This window comes from Ambystoma mexicanum, chromosome 1p (assembly GCF_040938575.1).
Source record: "Ambystoma mexicanum isolate Mex_15411 chromosome 1p, UKY_AmexF1_1, whole genome shotgun sequence".
Classification (NCBI taxonomy): Eukaryota; Metazoa; Chordata; class Amphibia; order Caudata; family Ambystomatidae; genus Ambystoma; species Ambystoma mexicanum.
Window position 1 is genome coordinate 859,227,605 of NC_090921.1, and position 20,652 is coordinate 859,248,256.

A 20,652-nucleotide genomic window follows, 5' to 3' on the forward strand; every position below is an offset into this window, starting at 1 on the left:
AAGACCCTTTGAAGCTCAGGAGAAGAGGGTAAAATACACATTGGGCCGAGCAGGTGACTGGTCACATGTTTAGAGAGAAATGGAAACCTAGAGGGGAAAAGGAGAAATGAAACTACCTCTCATTAAATACATTGCCATATGCCATATGTTAACATTGAACACATTTTAAAAAGAGCATTGTGTATCCAAGTGAGCCCAGCCCGGGTTACATTTTTGTGATTACATAACTTAAGAGATGATCACATTTATGATTCTGGCATTTTCATACTTCTGAATAACTGGATAATTGGTGAAGTTTTAGATCGTGAAATGAATGTTTGAATTGGGAAGTGTCCCATTTTTAGCTATTTCGTCGCATCAGCAAACTGAGAAAAACCGTAGATAAGCCCAGGAAGGGTGTGCCAAAATATAATTAGTATTTTCCGACTCACCCTAAAATGTATAATCCCAGAAAATATAGATGCATGTAGTTATCTGAAAATTAGCATAGCTGCCATGTTGTTTGATTTTCAGAACCAGAAAAGGTAAAACTCACTTGTCATTTTGAGATGACAAATGTTTCTCCTCCGTCAGCCTACATCATACATATCTCCCAACTTCTGGTCCTATCAGCAGCCAGTGGGCCTTTTAGTGGGAGGTGAAGGGAGAGTGCTAGCAAATCCTTACCATGGGAAATATGATTATGCAGGAGTGTCATCAGCCCTATAAGAGGTCAATATTGAATCAGAACTGGGATTTTGCAGTTGACTACGGGAGGGAACCTGCTGCCGGACTCTTGCAAGGAACAACTAGGAGAGAGGTCTCAATCCTTGCATTGGTGCTATTCTCAGGGACATTTAGAAGGTAGCTGGGACCCCATCAGAGGAGCAGAGGAAGTCTGGGTGCAGGAGACAATCCTTGGATTAATCCCTTGACCAGATCTGTGCTGTCCTCAGAGGAGCCCTGCTGTTTTTCCATGACCAAAGCCTCCCATGTAAGTAGACTAATCCAATAGCCATCAGTCGTGTGGGGAGCTACCTGACTGTATCCCTTTCCATTAGTAGGTACAGGGGTGAAATTGAGTAGGCCCTTGGCACATTTTATAAAAATCCAATTCAAGTTAATTCCACTATAATCACTCTATCCATTTAAATTGAATTGTGTTGGGAACAACCTGCCTTAATCCTTCCCATTAAATTGTGGGGAATGGGGGAGCTGGGTACATCCTTAACGCATTGAATTGAAGTTAAATCAATTAATTCCCATATAGAAAATCCCAGGATGAGTGTTGTTAGAATTCAAAATGAACAAAGTTCATGCCCAGTGTGTTAGAGCCAATTTAGACAATAAAGTACTTGGGTGACTCTACCTTTGTGAAACCCCTGTATTCTGTACCGAAAGAGGTGTCCGTAATCCCAAAATAAGTCACTCTAAAATGCTGCTATTCAAGTGAATGTAGAGGGGCAAAACAAAATCCCCCATTTATTCGCTTGCATCCCAAACCAGAATTACAAAGCATTAGATCGCAATTGTATGTGTGTTGCAAAACAAAATTCTCCATTTAGTACATTTCCCAACGTTGCCTTTCCAATAGAAGCCTAAAAAATTATTTTCCCATCCAGTTTCTTTCTCAAACATTGTCTTTCTAAAAATCAAGCCAAAACGATTGTTCCATTGTATTGTGAATGTTTTCTATTGGTTAATTTTCAATTAAATATGATGTAAGTTGTGACTGCATATTTTAAAATGTTACCTGTTTTGCTTTTATAATGGAAAGTCATTTGGAGTTGTGATATTGTGTAGTGCCACAGCATTGGTAGTTGATGTTGTTTGCAGTCTTCTTTGTCAAACCTTAAATAAATATATATATATTCTTACTATACAACAGCCTGGGTCCTAGTACATTGGTGACGTAGGGTATTTGTTGGGGTTAATGCGAGATGGGTCATAGGCCTCACTAAAGTTGAACCCGTATAAGCACTTTAGGTGTGCACCACCTTGCTTGGTGGGGAAAGGAACTCCCTGAATTGACTGTGACCACCTAATAAACAGTGACAGAAAGACTAAATCAGCGTGGTAATGCGTAAAGACACCTAGGTGTGCAAAGCAGTTATGAACATCTCTTAGCAAAAGGGATGCAAATATTTTAATAGTAGCATCCAGGAGAACTATGGGACTGTAGTCACTAGTGTCAGTTGTGTCTTCTTTTTTATAGACAGGGATGATAATTGACCACTGCCAAGTTGTGTGTAAGTGATAAGTATCGAAGATAGATTGAAAAAGTGCCCCAAAGGAAGAACCCACACTTGTGGGACGGCTTTATCACCACTAGTGCTAGGTCATCCAGACCTGACACCCTGGACGCCTTTATTTTAGTGATGGTCCATAATAGTTAAACTACATACCAGGGACATCTTCCTAAAACTACAGGACCTATAATGTTGCAGTCAGTCTGGGTGTCACTGGTAGGTTTGGCAAACTTTGTCAAGTAATATGCTGTCCAGGACTCAGCAGATACAGGACACAGCAGATCTGGCTTGGATGAATATGTTTTGATGTTGACGAGAGCCCATAAATCTGCTGTGTTACTATCTTTTAGTCTCCTTAAAATTGTTTGGAAGTCGTTGATATGGTGCTCAGTTTGAATTGATTTAATGTAGTTTTTGTGTTGGTGAAAATGTTCTTCTTTCTAGGGGTATATAGCTCTGAGGAGGGGTGGTCATCTCTCAGTTTCCTCACTTGTTTCCTCTTATCTCTCTTTGCTATTGCAACTCTTGGGCCATATTTATGAATAGGTTTTTTGAGAACAGATGGATTACCCTTTTCAGTGATTTCTCTGAGACAGTGATAATGTATGATTGAATGTGGATACAGAAAACATTCTGTTTTTCCACTCCCTTGATATTCATAGATTTCCAATGATGTTCTTTAAAACTTCAGTGAAGCATTGACACATTGTAATATTCCACTTCACTGAACGCCCATCCCTATCTAGGGAGATGAATGCCAAGTTTGGTAAAAAGGTGTGCGATTTGAATGGGAAATTAAATATAACAGACAATGCAGAGTGGTTGTTCAGCTCTAATCTCTTGATGTTTAATGGGTTGCTCATGGTTTTTAAGGCTTTTGAAAAATAGATATAATCAATCCAAGAAGAGGAATTACCTCTGTGCCATGTATCAATCTTCGCTATGTCTACGCCGTCTTGCAGAGTACATATAGATAAGGCCCAACACTGCATACATTTGTCCCATTCGATATCCCATGCCATACAACCATTCAGAGTACCCGTAGGAGCTGCAAAACATTAATTAAACCTTGCTCCATCAGCACAGTGAGAATTAAAATCTCCCCCATGATGATATGATGCAAGTTGCCCATGTCCAACCAATTTTCAGTAATGACTACCAAAGCTTCTTGCAAGTCCAATCGAATGACATAATTGGGGTTCCAATAAACAATGATGATCAAGATTTCTATATTTGATGATTCAATGTAGAGGCCCAAGGCCAATTGACCTTCATGATTCGTATGGATTTTGTGGTACCTGGCTTTAATACTTAGAACAATTGTGATTGCCAGGCAGCCAAATGGTATCCCTTGTTGGCCTTTTCTGGTGACTTTAGTAAATGTCCTAAACCCTTCTAGATCAAAATGGTCAGTTGCCATGATTTCTTGGAGCATTAGGACATGTTTGTCAGTAAGAAAGTTTGTAAGAAAGTTCAGATGCCTTGCATATATTTGCAAATCTACATACCTTCCAGGATGTTATTAGGAAGTTCTCATGGTTAAAGCTGCTTTGGCACAGATTTGGAGTTAGTGAACATTTTTAAAGCAGTTTCCAGCCAAGACCAATGCTGTCCTTGCTCCTTATCCAGTATGGTAGCCTGGTTTCCTATAATTGCTCTGAACACTTCGCCCAAGGTCCACGTTTGTTGAACTATGGACCCTTTTGCTATCACTTAGTTTTGTTGGGGCTGAAGGGTTTTGAGGAAGATTTTAATGTCAGTGGGGCCATGAAGTTCATATAGATCAAAGCCCAGAGTTCTTAAGGTTGGCCTTTCTACAAGAACCAGCCAGGTCACTAAATTGGAATAAAAGTGGGACACCAAACGGTTGTTTTCCTGGTCAGGAAAAGACACATAGTCAATGTTACCTATAGGAAGTGAACTTAAAGCCGGAATAGATTGAAAAATATCTAACAGTCTACCTCTGTTCATTGTAAGATCCCCATTTATGAGGGAGATGTTCTCCCAACCAATGGATTTTATGCTGTGAAGTCTAGAGTCGGGAGCTTCCAAAATGAGTGCATTTAGGGGCATCGTTGTTGTTGCTGGTGATTGTGATTCAATGCTTGGGTCTTTGATGGCCTGACCTTGCAGAGAGGTATCACTCACAAGTGCATGTGCAATAGTATTATCTGGAATTGCAATGTCTTTGGCACATTCAATCATCATCATGTCGTCACGTAGGCTGATCTGTGGGACCATAATTAGATTGTTGGTTATTTTGAGATAAGTAGTTATTTTACTCTGGTTCCCTTTTTCGGTCTGGTTGCCAATTGCGAGAGAACCCCGCATGGCGTGCATATCCAATGAATTGGTTGTGCTTGCAGTTTGATGATTTTGGATATTAATAACTTTGCCCTCAGTGGGCAACAAACGTAGGCCCTTTAGTGAGGATTTCCTTTTATTTCTTTTCTGTGCTACTAAGTTCTTGGATTTCTTTTTCTGTTGGCGCTTTGTTCTTTGAGCCTTATTGTCCATGCTGGGTTGTGTGGTAGGACATGGTAACTCTGATGTATCGCCTGTACCATACTCAAATATTTAAGTCTCCACTCTCGTTGTGTCAAATAGTACAGGTGAGGTGCTCAAACCTTAGAAACAAGTAACCATGAGAGAAGGAGTTTGGCTCCTATCTTCTATTGACTGTACTCCATTTACTGCCAACTGTGGGATAGAATTGGGATAGAATTGTCCAAGTCTGTGTCAATGGTCTGAATGGCCGATGCTTTTCTACGTGTCTTGTTTTTTGTTCTGCTGTGTTGACCCAGCTAACATTGGACTTTTAGGTCCATCTATTGTCCGCGTTAGACTTTACAAGGTCTTAATGTTGTCGTACAGCCGCAACAGCAATTTAAGGGCTTGATGTATTGCTGATATAGGGGCTATTCCTGGAGAGTCCAGATTAGGTAGTATGTTGGGACCCCTTCTCATTTGTGTGTTTCCTGGTGTAAAATAGTCTGGATTGAATGATGGCTTGAGGTTGTATCCCCTCATTGGGGGTTGATTGTGCCATCCTGCCGGTTCCTCAGGGTTTATGGACCATGGCACTAAGTCAGCGTTGGCATGGACATCTACATCAGAGCCACTCAAATCCCCCATTTCTTTACACACGCGTATGAAGAATTTGACTAGAATAATCACATTGGCTTTCCCCCTAGGATCCAATGTCATTGGCAGAGCTGTAATTAGGGCATATGTGTGCACTTGTGCCACAACCTGATTAGTCGTAAGGTTGGCAGAAGTATGTATAAGATTTTCTGTTTCTGTGATCTTTAAAAGAGCAGGTCCGGTAGGACTGGTTATTGACCCAACATTCACTGGATCAATTAACGCTGAATTGGTTGAGGACTTTTGTGGCGATGTTGTAATTCATAGAGCAATTGCAGGGTCCAAATGATTTACAGAAAGCAGTGATCTTTACTTGTCTGTTTACCTTAGATTTGAGGATGTCTCCGCCTTGAAGTTGACACAATGCATCCTGAATTGAGTCACGTCTGTACTCATTATTCTTTTGCTGTGTAATGATCCTGCAATGATGTTAAAATTGGTATTGAAAATGTGAAAACACAGGAGGTGGGCACAGAAGGTTTAAGGCAGCTTCAAAACAGAAACAGATGTTAAATGTTAAAAGTTAAACAAAAGCAATTGTTAAATAAAAGCAATTGTTTAATTGACAAGGATACGATTAGGGCCAGCACAGTCCGTGTTTGTAGATCAAGACACTGTAGATAGCAATTCACTCATGTTAAATAACACGAGGCAGTCTGCTTAACTATTGGAATTATCGCGGTTTGTTAACTTGAAATATTCTCCTAGCAAAATGTTCTCCTATAACACGCAATAGTGCGATTCCAGGAGCGCGGATGCAACAACTGAAGTTTGATGACAAACTGATGGGCATCTCGTCTGCTTTATGGGGGATTACCTTTAAGAATCAGCACAAGAGCTGTACTGTGGTTTGTTACACAACTGGTGTGTGTGACGGTGACAATATTTATGCCAGTCTCAATCATTGTGAATGAGGACAGACACAAACTCACATCCTGCTTTGCACTCAAGGCTTTAGGACTTCTCAGCAAGTTCACAGGAAAGGCACCGCCTTCCACTTAGTCGTGGAAGAAATAAGTGCTGCTTGCTGCTTACCACAGATCCTGGTCCAACAGTAACACAACTGTACTCCACCTCGCTCCACTGTGCCAGCAGTCAAAGTTGGCAAGAACCTCCTACTCCATGTAAAAAGCAATGAAAGACCTCGAGTTCACCACAGAGAACATCACCATGCACTTCCTATGGAGCCAAACATGCCACAAATAAATAAAAAAGGTACATAACTACATGTTAAACTAAACTTCAACATTGAAAAATACCTAATGAAAAAAAGCCTTATGGTTACCTTACCCTTCATGTGGGAGCCAACAAAACAAACACACACCCATAACACCGGATTTCCAGGGGAAACACCAAACAGAGAGGCAGTGTAAATATTTCCAGGACACTTTAGAAATACTTCCGAGCTTATTTAAGTGAGTAGCAAACACATATTGAAGAATGGTGGATGAGAGCTAGGGGCCAGATGGCTTAAGGAGAAAGATGGAGTGGAGGATGGCACTTTAATTTTCACAATGGAGCCAAGATATCATGCAGAAAGGCTTTAATATTTTGTAAGACATCTATTGTATTTGCTTGAGTAAAGACACGCTCCTATATTGCAAGCAATATGGCCACACCAGCAGATGAGTGGTGCTCCACCAGCAGATGAGTGGTGCTCCATCAGCAGATGAGTGGTGCCCCATCAGCAGATGAGTGCTGCTCCATCAGCAGATGAGTGGTGCTCAATAATCGTCTGTTAGTTCACTCACTCTAGATTCTGTGTGACTTCATAGGCTTCTTCTTCCGTGGATGCAAAATTTGATATCACATGGAAGCCACACCTCACCCTGATAGATCAGCAGGGACTATCAAGGTTTAGTACCACCAAAAATTCAATCTGGCAGTCATGAAGTCAAAGTTATAAATATAACTTTATTCTGTACAGATATAAATGTCAAAGCAGATAGCTATATTGCTCCCAAGCACCTCACAGTGTGTACCAGCAGACACAGTCAGGGGTGAGAGTACTGGTCATCACAAAGCATGCAGTATTTATACACAGTCCTGGTCATTTCCCAGCCCTTCTCCAAACGAATAAGTTGCAAATGTGGGTCTGTGCCCAGTTCACATGACAAATATAATAACATTAGTTTACACTTTTGACATGTTGTCCTATCCTTGGAGATTCAATGGCGATGTTGGTTCTCCAGCTCAAGTTAAGCCCAGTTTCAAGAAACAAATTCAATAGTTTATTGGAAAGGCACATGGTTTTAGTTTGTCTGCCATTCATGTCTAATGTTTGTATATGGCTGAAGCTATTGATGCAGAAAACACATGAATTGAGGTTCACTGTGGCTCCAAGGTTCCTTAAAGATACAATACTGGCAAACTTTGTTGTATTCTGCTGTGTAGATCTTTCCTTGTTGCTTGAGCTTCAGGATAAGTCCTGTTCCAAGAGATTCATAAAGGATTCCTTCTAAAGCACCCGGCTGTAGTTGCTTTGTTTTGTGTGTCGTTTGAAAGAGGATGAGTCTGTAGGCACAGATAACACTTTGAATGTGAGTTATTTTTGACTACAACGGCTCTTTGCACAGGACATACATTTCTGCTTTTTGCAGTCCTAGTGTTGACATAGGCTCAAAGGTCATTCTGCTCAGTGGCAGCAGAAAACATGGTTAATCATTTCTGAACAGGCAGCAGAAGCTGAGATCAAAATGGTGGATGTTTTTAAGATGGCAGCAAAGTCAATTCTATCTAAATCGAGTTAATCCTAGATTTTAATACAAATGCAAATGTCTTAGGCCAATGTCCATAATCAGGCAGTATTTATGCGAATATGGTTTAACAAGCCCTCCTTTTGGCCTAAGCCAAGAGCATTACTCAAACATTCGCTTTGCTCAAAACCCCATGCCTCAATGTCCGTACATCCTGAATCACATTCTTCAGAATAACCAATCGCCATAAGTTCCTTGATAGTAATATCCTTCATTACTAAAACATTAGTAGTTTTCTTGGGCACATGTATCTAATGTCCTAGTATACCTATCGTTTGTGCACAACATCCTCCTAACATGGAACATATGGCAGGAAGACATTGTACACAACAACAACATAACAGTAGTACACCAAGAACTACCATTAGGACTGCAAAGAGTTTCCAACCCCATGATCGTAATAAGTTCCAGAACCAAGCACTAAGATCCCAGTTTCCCTCAGGGACACGTACTTCAGTACTCAAGGTATGCAGAGTTTGTATTGCCTTGAATATAGTAGGGGAGGAGTCAGGTATAAAAACACAGCATGTGTATCCCACCAATTTACATACCCCACCACGCTCAGCTAGGATGATGTCTAGCACCATCCTATTTTGGAGGGCTAGAAATCTAATTGCCTTTTGCTTCAGCATCATGTTGTACAGAATATCAGGGGTCCTATTAATGGTTTTTCCCAGTACCCTTGCTAGTTTTCTGATATCCTCTTAATTAATTATCTGTCCCCAAAATGGCACAAAGGATTTTGCTACATCACCCATGACTTGTGATGGAGTATAACCATTCTCATCCCGCCTTGGACGAGCTCTAGAAACTTCAGAGGTGGTAGCCACACATACCCCTGGTAACAAGATACCCAAGTACACTGCAAATCTCTAGGTAACCAAGGATAAGCTTCATGGCAACAAACAAAGCAAACGGGATCTCCTACATACAGAGGTCTGTCCTCACTGGTTAGATTTGCAATGTTAGTACAACCCTGGAATGTACCCATTGGCTGAGAACCTTCCCTTTATAACAGAAGGAAACAGAGTGGGGGCTATGATTAATAGTATAGGAAGGAGGCATGGCATCCCGGTTGCCTACGGGAGCCATCTTGAAAGAAATTAGTGACTGAAAAGATTGAGAGAGAAGGCCTAATCGAAGCAACATTGAGTTTGCTTCTATTCACAAAGAGAGAACATCCCAAAGGTGTTAGGACTCATTTTTCAAATTAATTCAAATTAGTTTCATCGAAGTTCCCAGAAATACTATTGTTCCAACGACCAAAGAATAGTGCCCTGATCGAGGCATAGCATGCAGTAGTTAAAGGAAGGGAATGAATATACCATCCCAGTCCCTTTTCCCCGTGTTGTGGCAAGTGTGAACACATCCAGCAATTTGTTCTGTTTAGAATCGCATGGGTGCATTCATGATCATTAGGAAAGTGTTATTATGATAACCCTGTCTATGTTGGGAGTCTAGAGGAGGAAGAGTGTGCAGATGCACGAAAGGTGGAGACACAGTGGATATTATTTCAGTGGGAAACAGTCTCAAGCGAATATACTCTTTCCATGCACCAGAACCCAAGCGCAAATATAATTAATAAACAAACCAGCACTGTGATTAAAAAACAGTGGGTCCTCAAGGACCATGATCTCTGATGAGCAGATTCTTTGTCAGCCACAAGACCAATAGCTTGTTCCGCAAGAGTGGATTTAGGAAGTTACATTGTTTCTCAGAGTCCGTTTAGAAGCCTCTCCGTTAGGCTCTTTTAGTTCATCCATCTGTGGCTCCTGACCACGCAGCCTATCTTGCTTGAAGGTGACTTTGCCGGTCCCTGCATCATATTTATTTTTCAGCAGAAGAGTGACAAGGGACTGGCTCAACGATGATTAATTATGGGCACAGCCAATGCTGTTCTGTAAGTCCAGTGTCTCGGATGCAGATCATACCTCATGACTCCAGATTCAGTGTGGTCTGCGAGCAGAGTCTCATCGCTTCCTGAAGGAAGTGATGAAGCAGAAGTAAGATTGCTCAATGGTGAAGAAAGATCCAAAGAAGAACTTGGAGGCAAACAGCAGTCTCCTCAGGCCCCGCGGGCTCAGGAAGGATTTCAAGGACACCCTCGGTGTCGATTAGAACAGACTTGTGATGAGGAACCAAAGTAGCCAAACTATCAAAGTGCCATGTTGTATCTTAGTTCCAAGCGAGGTCAAGAAACCTCTCTCTGCCCATAATGCAGGAGCCATCGCAAAACAGCTCCCTTGTGGATCTTTTAATGGTGTGTCATTTAAATCAATTCTGCCTTTAGTCTTTTGTTCTGTGGTATAGAGGCAGTCATGTGACATCTCATCACTTCAAGCAATTTCTTGCGGAAGTGGCACTAGTTTGGCCAGATTTAATGAGGAACATCTCTAATTTGACTATGCGGTTCAAATAGAATCAGCTCGTATCTTGTTAATCGTGCTGATGTGAGATGTTGTGTTTGTGTTCTGTTTAATGGACCATCTACGCATTGAGGTACCATCACGGTTAAGGAGTGACCCAGAACCATACCTTCACTTTGTTTTACCGATGCAGAGGCAGCAGCAACAGCTCTCAAACATCTCAGCAAAGCGCATGCAACTGGTCAAGCGTGGAGGAAAAATAACCACACAGTCTATTCTGCCCTCCCTGCTCCTGCATTAACACAGCCAATTCACATCCATCACATTCATGCACATACAAAACAAAGGCCTTGTCATAATTTGGTGTGCCCAAAACTGGTGCTGAACACAACACAGCCTTGAGCAGATCAAAAGCTTTCTGGAAATCCATGTTGCACGGTAAAGGCAAAGAAATGCCTTTCTTTGTCAATGCCAACATTGATTTTATAATTAATGAGAAGTTAGGGATCCACTGTCTTCAGTACGAGGCCATGCCTATCAAGGCTCTGACCTCTTTCTGTGTATTTGGGACAGACATGCTAGAGATGCTTTGTATCCGTTCAGGTGTCAGTCTTCTCCCCTCCTTTGAGAGAAGATAGTCTAAATAGGTGACCTCCTTTCGACAATATTGAAACTTTTTCAATTAAGCCTTATGCCCATGTTCTGCTAGATAAATAAGCAGCAAGACGGTGCTTTGCAAGCATCTTCTGAATCTGCAGCTTAAAGAAGATTGTCAACATAATGCAACAGCGTACAAGTGAAAGGCAACTCAAATGTATCAAGCTGTTCTTCAAAACTCTACTATAAATGCTTGGACTCTCAGTGTACCCTTGTGGCACATGAGTAAATGTAAACAAGCATCCCCCTAGGGTGAACACAAACAAATATCTATTGTCAACATGTAGAGGAATACTAAAGAAAGCATTCTTTAGATCCACAACACTAAAATGAGTAGCTGAAGCTGGAATCATTGTCAATATAGTAGTCACATCAGGCACAATCAGAAATTATGGAGCAGCAATCTTATTGATAGCACGCAAATCAATAATAAAACAGAAAGGAATTGTATTATCCCCTTTCTTATACACCGGTAGAATTGGACTATTACACAAGCTTCCTGCAATTTCCTCAATTACTCCTCGATGTACAAAATCAGAAACTATACTCTTTAAAGCTTGTTCACCATCAACTGAAATCCTATACTGTGGAATACGTGGCAATTTAACAACTGGTTTCAGCACAATTTTAACAGGCTCAATTTGCAAAATACCAACGTCATTATCATCTATCGCCCATAAACATGCCAGAACCTTATCCAATTTAGTCTGTAAAGGCCTAGTCAAGAAGTGTGAAACAGAAGTTTGTTAAGGTGAAATCGTTAGATGCACTCCATCCGCAGAACAGTAAATTACAACATTCAATTATATCAACAGATTCAACAAATTTTTGACACAATTTGTCATCAAAAGAAATGGACATGGATCAGTGAATGGCCCCAGTGAAATCGGTACCGGCTGAGAGACCGGACTAACCACTGGCTTACCAGAGAACCCTACAGAAATGTTATTCTGACCTGACAGTGGAATATCTAGAACCTGTGAATGATCAACGGAACACTTCTGTGCTCCTGTATCTATCAAAAATAGATTCTTCCTATTCCCCACCTTCATTTCAACGTAGGGCCCTTTCTGATCAACAGGAATAGGTACTGGCTCCAGCCTCTGCTTCCGGCTGTCCTAACGGAACAGTACATCATCAAATGCAAGATCCTCAGAAAAATAGATAGTCGAAGGATTGTCAAAAATGTTCGCATTATTAACACTATGCTGCTGACTATCCTGTGAGAATGACTGTTGATTCTGAGCAAACTGACTTCTACCAGGACCCCCTATCCCAGGACGGCATCTGGATCGTCTATCCATGGTACCATATGTGTTATTCGATCGCTGCTGAAGGATCGGACATTGTGCTCACCAGTGACCTTCTTGTCTGCAATAGGCACATTGGTTCATGTGTACAGGACCCCTTCAGACTGTGATTTAGCTTGCCAGGTGCTTTTGGAAGTCATAATTTGTGATTGGATATCAGGCAACAATCCACGCACAAATTTGACTACAAACAGCCTTTTTCCTGATCCGGTACTTAAGTCCTGACCGCTAAAATCTGAAAACACTTGTTCGAACCGATTAAAAAATTCAGTAGCATCCTCAGATTTCCCCTGTATGCAAGCTGTAAGCTTGTCCCAAACTATCCTTCTCTCTGGAATTAAAGTTTTTTAATTCAGTTACTATTCTGTCTGGCAGTGTCAATATCACCTGTGGCGGTTTCTCACCAGCCTTCCTTTCTCCATCTATCCATACCAAGCTAACCCATGTGTCACCCAGTCCTGCCTGATCATCTACAGTTCTAATCTGTTTCCATAAACCCGCAGGTAGGTTCACAGGGAACATCAAATTTATATCACCCATTGTGAAAACTGACGAATGCAAGACAGATTCAATTTCTTTATAAAATCCTGTTGGATTTTTCCTGAATCTGAATCTTCTGTCTAATGCTATTCACTTCCTGTCTAGAAAATGGGACATGGACAAACTGTGAAACATAATGAGCTTCAATAGTAGCGGCTGCTGCGCCTGTTGCGGTATCAGCTGGAATTTCTACTTTCAGAACAAATGTCGGAGGAACCTCCCTCATTGGCAATTGAGAAGTAGGTAATTCTGAACGTTCATTAAGCAACAAGGCTAAATGAAGTGACAAAGTAGCCAAAACAGTATCGGGCTAAAATGCTCTCTTATAAATGACCATCAAATCTGCAGGACAACAAACCTTTTTCTTCATATACTCATCCTGTAGGTACTCTATCATTACCTGTAACACTCTCTTTTGTATCGCCGGAGCATACTGTCTAAACGTGTCATATACTTCAATGGGAGAAATTGAAACATCCAAAATCCATCTAAGTGCATCTCATGTGCAAATACGCATTTCTTCACTCATTGGTTTACATGAAGGAAGAAATTGTTTCTGCACATATTAGACTTCCACTCTAGTACCATCTATTTCATCATTCTTTAATCGACCTAACTCCCTTTTAAAATCAAAAACCCTTTCAACATATTCATGTACTTTCTCCGCAGTGTCCCTTGAGCAGGCTAGCACATTCAAATAATCAATTCAAATATCAGCCAAATGCATTCCCATCCCCTCTACCAAAATATTATGTTCAGGAATACTTTCTTGGCCAGACATCGCAGTTAAGACAGCTGATTTTTCACCCTCTTCTATATATTTCTTAGCCCATACATACAATTCTCTTTTCCTAGCTTTAGATACTGTACTACGAGTCACTATTCCTAAATCAGCATTCGCCCCTTCAATCGCTACAAGTGGCGCAGAACCACTTGCAAAAGAAAGTTCAGACAAATCTTGTTCAATATGCAATGGAGACATTACCGCTGGTGGTAAAGACGGAATTAAGGGAACAGCAACTGTCGGTAAGGGCGAGGATGCAGAAGGGGTAACAACAACAGGAACAGGAGCAACAACTGGAGGAGCAGCAACAACGGGAGGAAAGGGATCAACAACGGGAGGAGGTGCAACAGCGGGAAGAGTTAAAACAACAGGGAGAGTCGCATAAGGAGATGGTGCAGTGGCAACAGTCCTTTGCTCATTCAAAAGCTTTTCGATTAGTTCATCTGAGGTATGAAAATACTGAGACAGATATATTTTCGTTACTCCAAGTTGAAAAGCCCTATCCATACTTCTAATAGATTCCGACTGTTTCTATTGATCATACAATAATGTTTTTTCAGAGTTAGACATACGTTGACATGCATTTTTTTCTTTAGTCTTCAGTTGCTCCATAGCTTCCTTTCTCCAATCCTTAATTACATCAAATGCTGCAGGCTTAGCCTTTTTCTTCCACAATATAGACTTTAAATACTCTATATGGGCAATTTCAAAACTACCATGAACTGGGCGCTGGATGCAGAAGTATGCTTAGTTTGTCTGTGGGAATTACCGTTAAATACAATACTATCTAGGCTGTACTTACAGTACATAGTACACACCGGCGAACCAACAGGTGGTGCTCGTCGGCTTCGTTCTGAAGATTGTCTGTCTCTGCGTAATAAACCCCTGAAACAGGCAGACATTTCCCAGGCATGTCAGATCACTGGTGTTACCTGGCGCCGTTTGTACTTGCAAGTGGAAAACTGCAATCAATATCAAGATTCTTAGGAATCAGGGCACGACTCACCTGATTTCAAATACTAAGGAGGTCCGATCGGAATACAAAGGATCAACATGGGGCGATTTCGGCAAAAATACCCGCGTTGATATGGGGACCCCCGTCAAGATGATGTCCTCTGAAACTGCTTGATCACCGTTCAGGGATCAGATTGTGCATTACTGTCGAGGGTCCCTATTTGTGTGCCATCTGATAGATCAGCAAGGGATATCGAGGCTTAGTACCACCAAAAATTGAATCCACCAGTCACCAAGTCAAAGTTATGAATATAACTTTATTCAGTACAGATACAAATATCAAAGCAGATAGCTATCTGACTCCGAAGCACCTTGCAGTGTGTGCCAGCAGACGGAGTGACGGGTGAGAGTACTGGTCATCACAAAGCATGCAGTATTTATAGACAGTCCTGGTCATTGCCCAGCCCTTCTCCAAACTAATAAGTTACAGATTTGGGTTTGACCCCATTTCACATGACAAATATAACAATAATAGTTTACACTTTTGACATGTAGTCCTATCCTTAGAGATTCAATGGCGATGTTGGTTCTGCAGCTCAAGTTAAGCCCAGTTTCAAGAAACAAATTCAATAGTTTATTGCAAAGACACATGGTTTTAGTTTGTATGCCATTCAGTCTGATGTTTGTATATGGCTGAAGCCATTGATGCAGACGACACTTGAATTGAAGTTCACTGTGGCGCCAAGTTTCCTTAAAGATACAATACTGGCAAACTTTGTTGTATTGAGCTGTGTAGATCTTTCCTTGTTTCTTGAGCTTTAGGATAAGTCCTGTTCCAAGAGATGCATAAAGGATTTCTTCCAAAACACACGGCTGTAATTGCTTTTCTTTGTGTGTCGTTGTTTCAAAGAAGATGATTCTGTAGGCAGAGAGAACACTTTGAATGGGAGTTCATTTTGAATACAAGGTCTCTTTGCACAGGACACACATTTCTGCTTTTGGCAGTCCTAGTGTTGACACGGGCTCATAGGTCATTCTGCTCAGTGGCAGCTGAAAACATGGTTAATCATTTCTGAACAGGCAGCAGGAGTTGGGATCAAAATGGCGGATGTTTTCAAGATGGCGGTGAAGTCATTTCTATCTAAATCGAGTTAATCATAGGTTTTAATACAAATGTGAATGTGTTAGGCCAATGTTCATAATCAGGCGGTATTTATGTGAATATGGTTTAAAAGCCCTTCATAGAAAAAATGCACAAGGAGGGGAAAAGGCAACGAGGGAAAGGGAATAGAATGGGACAATAACAATGAAGCAACAAACTTTATGTTAAGTATGAAACAAAAGCAATGAACAGCATATATTGCTATACATAGTCACTCAGGTACTTAGGTTTTCCACAGCATCTTTTGGCGATGGCCCTGGTAACCAAAGAGTTACCCATGGTACGAACAAACTCCCTGAAGTTACCCAAATCTTTGCTGCTGCTTTTATCATAGATTTCCAAGCCATTGGCTATGACCTCCTGATCCCTCTTGGTGCGTCAGACGTGAGTCGTGGAGCTGTTCAGACTCACACAATTGGACAACTTCGTCACATTCCATACCCAGGATACTAAACACTTTGGTAGGCCTGGTCCATTATTTCACAGGGCCAAGTATATTCACCCTGATCATATTGTCCACTCAAACATTCAACTCCTTAACCGCATTGCGCTGGTCAAATACCCTTCTGTTGAGCCACATCTTTCCTGCAATTCTTTCCTCTATAGGGGTTTTGCATAAACATATCTTGGTGGCTCTCATTGGCCATGATGGATACACCCATGTGCTGATCTTGTGCCCTTTCAGCACCTCATATGGGGACACTACTCTAGTCGATTGTAGCGTGAGCTTGTAGGTCTCCACTGTTTCACTGATAACCTGTTTCCAATCTATCCCATACATTAAAGCCACATACTGCTATTGGATTGGGATTGATAAATCAAACATTGTGTGATATTCTATGTCATTCCATTTGAGAATTTTGCACATTTCCTTTCAGTTACACTTATCCCATTAAACAGTATTGCTGGATATCCCTACCTCCTAAAAACACGTTCTCCAAACCTTGCAATGTCTGCAGTGCAAATAATACTAGAGATTTCAACATCAATCCTTCTGGTGAGTAGGTCTATCAATACAATGCAGTATGTAATGGTGTTCCTGCTGCAAGTGGGTCTTATGATGTCATGGACCAACCTTTCTCATGAAGACATAAGATCAACACAACTGTCATGTGATTGCCGGCATTGGGGAAAGCCTTGTACCTTTTCACACTTTTCAGAGATGTTAAAAACCCTGAGTGTTTGTTCTTTTTGTATACCACACCCAAATGTTTTAGCATGACGAAGACATGGCATTTACTCTTTAAAGATGAATAAAACAATAATTCCCACATTCAGACACTGTTATGTTTGGTGAGTACATTTAAGTGACTAAACATGAGTGGAGGGATTGCATATTTGAAGACAATAAAATTCCAAGAAGGCTAAGATACGAGTAATGGGGATTAGCACCCGACATTGGGGAACCAGCCAATGTAAGGTGGGAACAGCCAATATAAGCCCGCGTTCCAAACTGCCTGATGGTCGGCTCCCCCGCTGGCATCTTCCTCCCAAACGCCTGTTTCATTTTTTATTTTTAATCCCCCTCCCCCAAACTTACCTTATTTTGGCTGGGGGCACTCGCTGCCGCAGCCACACCTTCTTCTCTGCTCAGTACGGCTGCTATGGAAAGGGAAGAGGGGCTCCATATATATACATGATTCCAGAACTGTATGAGTATTAACCAATCAGCCCCCCATGGAAGGACTGTATGGTTTGAGAATTAGTGGAATTGATCCTAAATCAACTCTTGTTCGTCTTAGTATCCTTCTGATAATTTGTAATAACACACATTCTACATACATTTTGATTGAGAAGAATAGACATTTATTAAGGTTTACAAACACCCCTGCAGCTAATCCAGAATTATTGAGACCCTTGCCCCCTCTTTCATCCAATCACACTGGCTATCCTCTATGGGCTCTACCCCTTCTCCTTCTTCTGAAGTCAGAAACCTTGGAGTCATCTTCGACTCCTCTCTTTCCTTCCTCCCTCAAATTAAGGAACTCCCTTTTCTCACTTTCTCCCAATGTTACCAGAGCTTTGGTTCTCTCGCGGTTAGACTACTGCAATAGCCTTCTCTGGAATCTACCTTCCCCCTCCCTATGGCCCCTCCAGCTAATACAGATTAGGGCAGCAAGATTTACCCTTGGCTCAATTCCAGGGATCAAATCTCACCTGCCCTAAAATCTCATCACTGGGTCCCAGTTGCTGCAAGGATCAAGTTCAAATCCCTCTGCATCATCCATAAGGTTTTCTCGGGCTGGGGACCAAGCTATCTGCAACTAGCTCTTACTAAATGGAACTCTACATTCCCCTGATACCAACCCTCTGTGTGTCAAGGATTTTGCTAAACAGAGTATTGGTGGCCAATCTATTTCCTCACCTGGCTAGCTCATGTAGAACAGCCTCCCCCTTCCTCTTTATCTTGGGCCGGACCTCCTCAAATTCTGGAATCTCTGCAAGACTTTCCTTTTAACCTCCTCCTTCCCTTCTTCCCTCCTCTGCTAATCTCACAGTCACTGTGATTGGTGACCAGGGCCCTTATGTGTCTTTCGGGGCTCTGGCCTCCCGCACCCAATCGCATTCAGCCTTTGCCTACAAACAGCACTTGCCTTGGCACTTAAAGGCCTTCAGAATTATAGGCCTGAATTTCCATGTATGTATTACAGCTGAAAGTTTGCTAGCACTTCCTGCACTGGGCACTTGAACCTACTGCTCACTCACGAGCATGGGGACTCCAGCACTTACCCCCTTCCTCTTCCCCTCTCCTCTCTCTGCACTTGCATGCTCTGAATGCTCACAAGGCCAAGAAGATTCATCTTTATCCTCCATTGTATTAATTGTTTTCTATCCCATGTTCCCTCCCAATTCCCCTGTGGGCACTTTGAAACACAATGTACTTGTTGTATAAGTGCCTAACAAATTAACAGTAAATAAATAAATACATAGTTGGCTCTGGTTATTAGTTCTAGATTGAGTTCATTGATGTTTGTATATGTGCACCGATTCTACATGATGTTTTCAAGTGTGTTATGAGATTATTTTGATTAATTAAGTATTTTAAGGAAATGAAAGAGATAGGTGAACAAAGTACTGGGATGAGGAAGAGTGCTGCATAGGTATGAATATTCTGTCGATTCTAGATCTGTGAATTGAGACCCGAATTGTATTACAGGTTATACATCAGTTTTGGATCAAGTACTTGAGCAAAATACTGCAACATTTTCTTGGTTTCTATTGTAATTTTCTTAAAAGGGAGTCCAATTATTTATATTTCTTGCAGTGTTTATAATGAAATTGACCCAAAATGAATTACTTGTAAGGTTGAGATGCAGTTTTTATTTCATTAGGTGTATTGCCTGGTTCATCCTCGGAAGAATACTATGAATCGAGAATTAGCTGTACTGATCTTTCACACCCTTCGTGGTCTCGGCACCATATCAATAATCTGTAACTTTGGGAATTCTCAATTCGTATACAGTGGCAAAATGTTAGCACATTAAACTGAAGAAACAAATCTAGTACTCAATTCAGTGTCTTTTTCTGTGCAGTACTCAATATTTCTGTCCATACAGTGATTTTGGTTGAGACTGCTTGGATTCCCAATTCAAGATTAGTGTCAAATGTAAGTAAGGTGATGTTCTGAAGTGTGTATCATATTTGTGTGTGTTAAGAAAGTATTTTATGTTTTTGTTTCTTATTGAAATCAAAATCTAAAGAAATACTGGGATGAGCAAGCGGGCTGTGTGGTTCAATATCTAAAAATTACTTGGATGAGTAAGAGATTTGTATGGGGTGTTTAGATTTAGATTTGTAGTGGGCAGGGATTATGCATGTTTTTAGTGGTGTGGTTAGGATATGTGTATAAAGTTGAAGTATTAAACTGCTTACTCATTTTCATGGAGTCTCATCAGGAATCTCAATCTGATATTATCTGGACACTATTCCCCATCACAGTACTTTTGCAGTTCTCGATCTGACTATTTAAAAAAGAAAATCTTTTTACATATAGGTAGTTCTTAAAAGGACTTCTGTATTAATGTTGTGTAAGATTTGCTTCTTTACAACTGAAGTAGGCATGTTTGAAGGTTGTGTACAAACAGATTATTTCCAAAGTTGTTAGGCAAGCCTCATCTTTTCGAAGTAAATCACTGTTGGAGTATTGGATGCTGTTATTGTAGATGCTCATCATTGGTGGGTGGCTAAGAATGCAGAAACTACTTTGTTAATGTTTTCCTGTGTTTTTCTATTTGTTTGCTTAGTGTCTGCATCTTTTTCCATTTTTGCCTTCGCAATGTTTAAAAAAACAAATGATGTGTTTGGAAACATGCCCATATTGTTTTGAAATCATGTTTCATGATTAGTGAAAGAGAAACACCTCTACAATTTCTAACATCATTAACTCCACAGTGAATTATGATGATGTCTAGATGTTGGTTCAATGTGAGATTCAATAGAATATTTGTTGCCATCTCATGCCTCTTATTCCTTTCCAAATTATTTGTAAATGCAGTAGTACAAGATGCTGGTAAATGTGCCTCTGCATACGGTAGATCATGAACCCATGAATCTCCTGTTCGTACACAGTCCTTTTCCTTCCAACATGTTGGCTGTTTTTCTGTCTCTGAGAGAGTTACAGCAGAAAGGTGATGTATTGAGCTTCTTGCTTGTTTATAATGAAAAAGTAGTGGATTTTGATTGGCTGTTTTGAATGGTGAACAGTTTGTTTTGCACAGACATTTTATGAGATTGAGTTCCAAAGTACATAT